The following is a 6,000-nucleotide window of genomic DNA, read 5'->3' as shown; positions in this document are numbered from 1 at the left end:
AGGCAGTTAACTAGATGCGGGAGTTGAGGCCATTGCAGCATGTGGCTCAGGCACAAACCCCTTGTGAAATCTGTGGCATGTCTGTGGCTAACTCCCAGGAATGCAGTGGAGAATTATGGAAAACTGATAGATTTCTGTGAAGATAGTAAGCCCTGTCTGACCAGTTTCCAGAGAATGTTTGTAGATAATACAAGTGATGGAGGTGATTTGGAAGAGGGAGAAGTGTGTCAGGGCATTCAAATGTATTGGCCAGATTTTCCCACAAACTGTAGGTTACCTTAGGGGCAGACACTCAAGTCTGACCTGTTCTTTCTGTGCAGCATCTGACTCAAGGCCAAACCACTGATGGCCCCTGAGCGTATATCCAGTTTTTCTTCCCATTGCAGGCAAATTGGATATTAAATAGGAGGCAGGGGAAGAGGTTATTCTTGACATTGACTAGATTAAATAGACATGATTACTTCTTTTACATGTTAGGAAGTTAGAACCCAGAAGTAAATTAATTTGCCAAAGTTCATACAGACTTGGCTGAAACTGAACCAAGAATCTACTCGGCTCTGCCTCATTCCTAACCCAATGCTTTTCCCATGCAGTCGTGGAGTGAGCACAAGCAGGAGCATAAAATGGGCGTGCAGGCACTAACATTATAGGAGAGAAAACTGAAAGCCAGACTGACAGCCTAAGGTAGAGCTGGGACTGGAATCTGGACTCTGAGTCCTTTCCCATAATTTCCAAATGCCTCCATGACTGCCTGTTGTGCAGGGAAGAGCGAGGACCCACGAGTTGCCATTTCAAGAAGGGAGAGCTTGGCTTAGTAAAGCACATTTCTATGTGGAATTACCTTTCAAGTCTGGAGTCAGAAATCTAAACTGGGCCAGCAGGGCTGTGTTCCTTCTGGAGTCTCTAGAGGAAAATCCATTTCCTTGCGTTCACAGCTTCTACAAGCCACCTTCCTTGACTCATGGCCCCTTCCTTCATCTTCAAAACCAACATGTCACCTCTGGCTCTGCTTCTGTCATCACATCTCTGACTTCGATTCTGACCTCTTTAGAGGACTCTTAGGATACACTGGACCCACCTGGATAATCCAGGATAATCTTCCATCTCAAAATCCTTAACTTGATCACAGCTACAAGTCCCTTTTAGCATGTAAGGTGACATATTCACAGATTCTGGGGATTGGAACATGGACATCTTTGGGGGCTTTTATTCAGCCTACCACAGCATGAATCATGGAAAGTGCATTGACACTGGTACTGGTTTTAAAGCAGATCTGAGTTTAGTTCTGACTTCTGCACTTACTCGTGGCATGACCATTATCCCTTTGAGCATCTGTTCCCTCATCTATGCAATGGATATAAAATCTCCAGGTTATTATGAAGATTTTATTATGAAGATATAAAATGCCTAACATATATGCTGTGCTCTCAATAAATGACAATCGTATTTGTTTAGGCAACTTCTAGATGATTCTTACTAGACAAGAATTCAATAGAAGAAATTCCATTATTAAAAGGGATATCGGATAAAGTGACCTCAAAATTCCCTCCTGAGATTGCTAAAATAAAAAGGAGTGAAATAAAAGGGATTTTCCTCTTGTATATACTTGTCTACTTCACAGATCCAATTGCAAGGTAATTGCTTTTCTGGGTTGTCAGTAGCTAACAGACCCTGCTTTTTCCCCCCTACAGTACTGCTGTCTATTTTTGTCACCAAGATCTCTGGTCAGGTTTGAGCAGGACTAGGAGCCTGGCCCGGTGTGTAATGATTGGCCAGACCAGGCAGCTGAGACCAGCACAGGCTCCCTCCTTCACATCTGTCAACATACCTGGCTGCAAGCAAGTTGCTGCTCGTGACCACTATCTGCAAGGGCCAGAGAGAGAGCAGGAATGGAAACAGAGGGAACACCTCAACTGCCTGCTTGGAAAAATGTAAAAGCCTGTGTGGATGCTTCTTCCCAATATCTGAAACTCTTCATTAAGGATTGGAACAGTCGTGGGCTATCATTGCTGAGTCAGGAAGGAAGCTGAGGAAAGACTCTAAATTGAATTCAGCAATTAAGGTAGGTGATCTGTCTGCTCACAGGCCTTTCTCTCTTTCTCATGTGGCCTCGCCTTGTAACAAGAGCATCTGACGATGGTCTACTGAAGGAGACATGGTAGATGTGGGTGTGTGTTGGGAGAATTCAATCATTTGTCCACCAACATGTTCTGAAAGCAGGCTATATTTTTCCTCCATTTTCTCTCCCCTTTGAAAAAATGTTGTTGTTCCTCTACATATTTCAAAAGTTTGGAGTTTTTCATCGCTTATTATAAAAAAATCCTGTTTGTGATTTATTAACATTCTTGCATCAGTTGTGGTTCTGCAAAAATGGCTTTGTTCCAGAATTTTGCTTGTGTGAATTCTTTCCACTTTCAAGATATACCAGAAAGGACAGTTTACATATAATTCTGAGGAACACGCTGTCCCTGCAGATGGCTGTCAACCTCAAATGACAGGATCTCCCAGGAAGCCGTGTGCATTTTTTTTGGCTTTGGGACCTAGGGAGTTAAAATTCTTGAAATTGCTGGAGCAGAATCAAGCATGTTTACCTAAGCTTATCACCCCAGGTAGATAGGTCAATGATTTACGGACAGGGCTGTTTCCTACCTTTGATGGAAGACCACTAAAGCCCTTGCCTGGGTCTCTATAGAATAGATACAAGGCAACGTAGAAGATACCCATCTATGAAGCTGCAGTCCATACACTCTTCTGACCAGAGTAGTTTTTATTTTACCTGGAGTAGTAAATGCCACAGGGTCCTTCCCAGTGCCATAATAAACACACATGAACAAGATTCATGCACAAACTGGATACCTGATATCTCCTCAGGCATAGAGCTTGTGGCTTTGGAGAAGCTTCCTCTACTGCTGGAGGTTTATAGGGAAGAACTAGACTAACTATAGAACATGTTCTTAAGTGATTTTTGAGAAAGAATAAGATTATTAAGGATTCATTGAAAAACATGGATGTTTCCCCTTAAAGTCTACACATTCTGGAAATATGTTATTTTTAATGAACACAATCTATTCTTCTTTAGGTCTGAATATAACTCCTTTAGAAACGTTGTTATATTGTCACGACATACATTTGTCAGGTGTATGCAATGGTTTCTGGCTCTTGTCATTATTAGAAGCCTGGTGATAAGGAGGCCCTGTTTTTCTGAACTCCCTTTAGGGAAGGGTTGGCCATGTATTAAACTAGGTAATGTTTGACACCATTTTTGTCAATCATTTATGGAACTGAAGTGAATCTCCTTTGGTAAGCTTTATGGCCGGAATTTTTAGGTGGCTCAGGCAGTTAACTAGATGCGGTAGTTGAGGCCATTGCAGCATGTGGCTCAGGCACAAACCCCTTGTGAAATCTGTGGCATGTCTGTGGCTAACTCCCAGGAATGCAGTGGAGAATTATGGAAAACTGATAGATTTCTGTGATGATAGTAAGCCCTGTCTGACCAGTTTCCAGAGAATGTTTGTAGATAATACAAGTGATGGAGGTGATTTGGAAGAGGGAGAAGTGTGTCAGGGCATTCAAATGTATTGGCCAGATTTTCCCACAAACTGTAGGTTACCTTAGGGGCAGACACTCAAGTCTGACCTGTTCTTTCTGTGCAGCATCTGACTCAAGGCCAAACCACTGATGGCCCCTGAGCGTATATCCAGTTTTTCTTCCCATTGCAGGCAAATTGGATATTAAATAGGAGGCAGGGGAAGAGGTTATTCTTGACATTGACTAGATTAAATAGACATGATTACTTCTTTTACATGTTAGGAAGTTAGAACCCAGAAGTAAATTAATTTGCCAAAGTTCATACAGACTTGGCTGAAACTGAACCAAGAATCTACTCGGCTCTGCCTCATTCCTAACCCAATGCTTTTCCCATGCAGTCGTGGAGTGAGCACAAGCAGGAGCATAAAATGGGCGTGCGGGGAGTATCATAGGGGAAAGCAAGGCTGACTAAGAAGACAAGTTCTCCATTGGTCCTTGGTTGTGCCATACCCAGGCTAATTGTGTACCATACCCAAGCTAATTGTGTACCATACCCAGGCTAATTTTGTGCCATACCCAGGCTAATTGTGTACCATATAACCAAAAGGCCAGCATTGGACTAGACTTGATCTTCTTTGAGAGGACGTGAAGGGAGGAACAGGTAGGAAACAAAGAGAAGCATTCCTAGTGGTGGTAGTCACTGGAGTCTTCCTAAGTAATTGGGACTATTTCCTAAGTAAACCCAGGCAATTCTCAGGCTAGATCTCTGCCTCTTTATATTCCAGAGACTCAAATCCTTGAGCCCCAACTACAGTACAGCATCAGAATTATTTCTAGGGGGAAAAAAATGACACCATCCTAACCCTTATCTGGGAATTCAAGAGTTTAATTACTATCTCATTTCACCTCAGCTAATATCGACTCATCTAAATCAAGGGATTTGGGCAGAAGGAGGCTTAAAGCAAGAGGAACCATCAACGTTCTATCATGTCAAGGTTTCTAGTACCAAACAGACACATGTTAGCTTAGAGTTCAAATGGCTTGATAGTGTTATTTAAGAGATGAACAGTAATGTACAGAAGAAAGCCTTCTTCTGTCCCCCCACCCCCAGTTTCATTTTTGTTTGGATGAAACCTAAAAATTCCATTAGCTGTCTGGCAGAAATTTCAAAGCAGCCACAATTCCTGAGCATTTTCAAAATCAAGATAAAGAAATGCTGTCATGAAATGTGGTTGGCTAAACATCTTTGAACAAAGTTTCTCTTTTTCACCGACCCACCTCATACATACCTAAGAGTATGATAGCAAAGGTATCACAAATAGGGGTTACATCACCAAGTCCACTGAGTCCCCTTTTCTAATACAACTGACCCTGCCTAAATCATGCTATCATTTTTGTTGCCTAAAACATTAGGATAAAAAGAAAACAATGACACTGAAATACAAGAACTCATAACAATATTTCACCTTTATCCAGTTTTTGTTATGACCAGGAAATGAGCTACTGATGTTTCATCTACTTTTTTTTCCCTTTAATTCTTAGAACACATTTATGCAACTTGCCCAAATTACAGAGCTAGCAAAATGAGGTGAAATTTGAGTTGGGATGTGTCAGACTCCAAAGCCCATGTCCTTTAACACTTTCTTTTGGGAAAAATTACCAGCCAACAGTATCTATACTGGTTGCATTCTAAGTGTGAAAAAGGAAGAAGTCCTTTCTAAATTATTTGCTTGGATCCTCAGAGTATATATTTATTACCTCCTCCCTGGTATTCTTTAGCCTGCACAGGCATAAAACTCAATATCACTGTGTTTTTCCTCTCCTCCAGGAAAGTAGTCACAAAACACATATTCACATATGCACACACGCACATGTGCACACACACGTGTACACACATACACACACACACACACACTAACAATTACCCTCAGGTCAGTATTTTGATGCCTTTCTGAAGCTGTGAGAGAAAATTGTTCTTATCTCCTGGTTCACAAATATTGTTGTGTTTGTTTATTTGATTTTAATGTAACATAGAAACAAATTTTTTATATATTATACCAGAATATTTTTTAAAGATTTTTAATAAAATATAGCTAACACACAATGTTTTATTAGCTTCAGGTGTACACAATAGTTAATCAACATTTATATACCTAAAGAACTGATCACCATAAATCCAGAAATGATCTGGCACCGTACTATACTATCACATATTATTGACTATATTCCCCATGTTATACGTTACATCCCATGACTTATTTGTTTTATACCTAGAAAGTTGAACCTCTTATTCCCCTTCACCTTTTCCCACTTTTTAATTTTTCATTACAGTTGACATTCAATATTATTTTGGTTAATTTCAGGTGCACGGCACAGTGGTTAGGCATTTGTATAATTTAAGCAGTGATCCCCCTAACTAGTCTAGTACCTGCCTGGCACTATACATAGTTATTACCATATTATTGACTATAT

At 40.7% G+C, this 6,000-nt stretch overlaps 1 protein-coding gene across 14 annotated transcripts in view; it reads left to right on the top strand.

Annotated features, from left to right (window-relative positions):
- The first annotated feature begins 1,761 nt into the window (after positions 1–1,761).
- The window catches only part of PHLDB2 (pleckstrin homology like domain family B member 2), a 227,847-nt gene continuing 223,608 nt past the window's right edge, over positions 1,762–6,000 (top strand). For 4 of the 14 annotated variants that reach the window (XM_019715173.2, XM_074332098.1, XM_074332075.1 and 1 more), the window contains exon 1: positions 1,838–2,062. The gene's annotated coding sequence lies outside the window, so the exon portion shown is untranslated. Of the gene's footprint in view, positions 2,063–6,000 lie in introns of all 14 variants that reach the window. The other 10 variants (XM_074332046.1, XM_074332058.1, XM_074332038.1 and 7 more) reach the window with 5 other exon arrangements.

The sequence above is a fragment of the Rhinolophus sinicus genome, linkage group LG01, assembly GCF_036562045.2.
Source record: "Rhinolophus sinicus isolate RSC01 linkage group LG01, ASM3656204v1, whole genome shotgun sequence".
NCBI lineage: Eukaryota > Metazoa > Chordata > Mammalia > Chiroptera > Rhinolophidae > Rhinolophus > Rhinolophus sinicus.
Note: the sequence above shows the minus strand (reverse complement) of the source record. Positions and strands in the feature narration are given on the sequence as shown.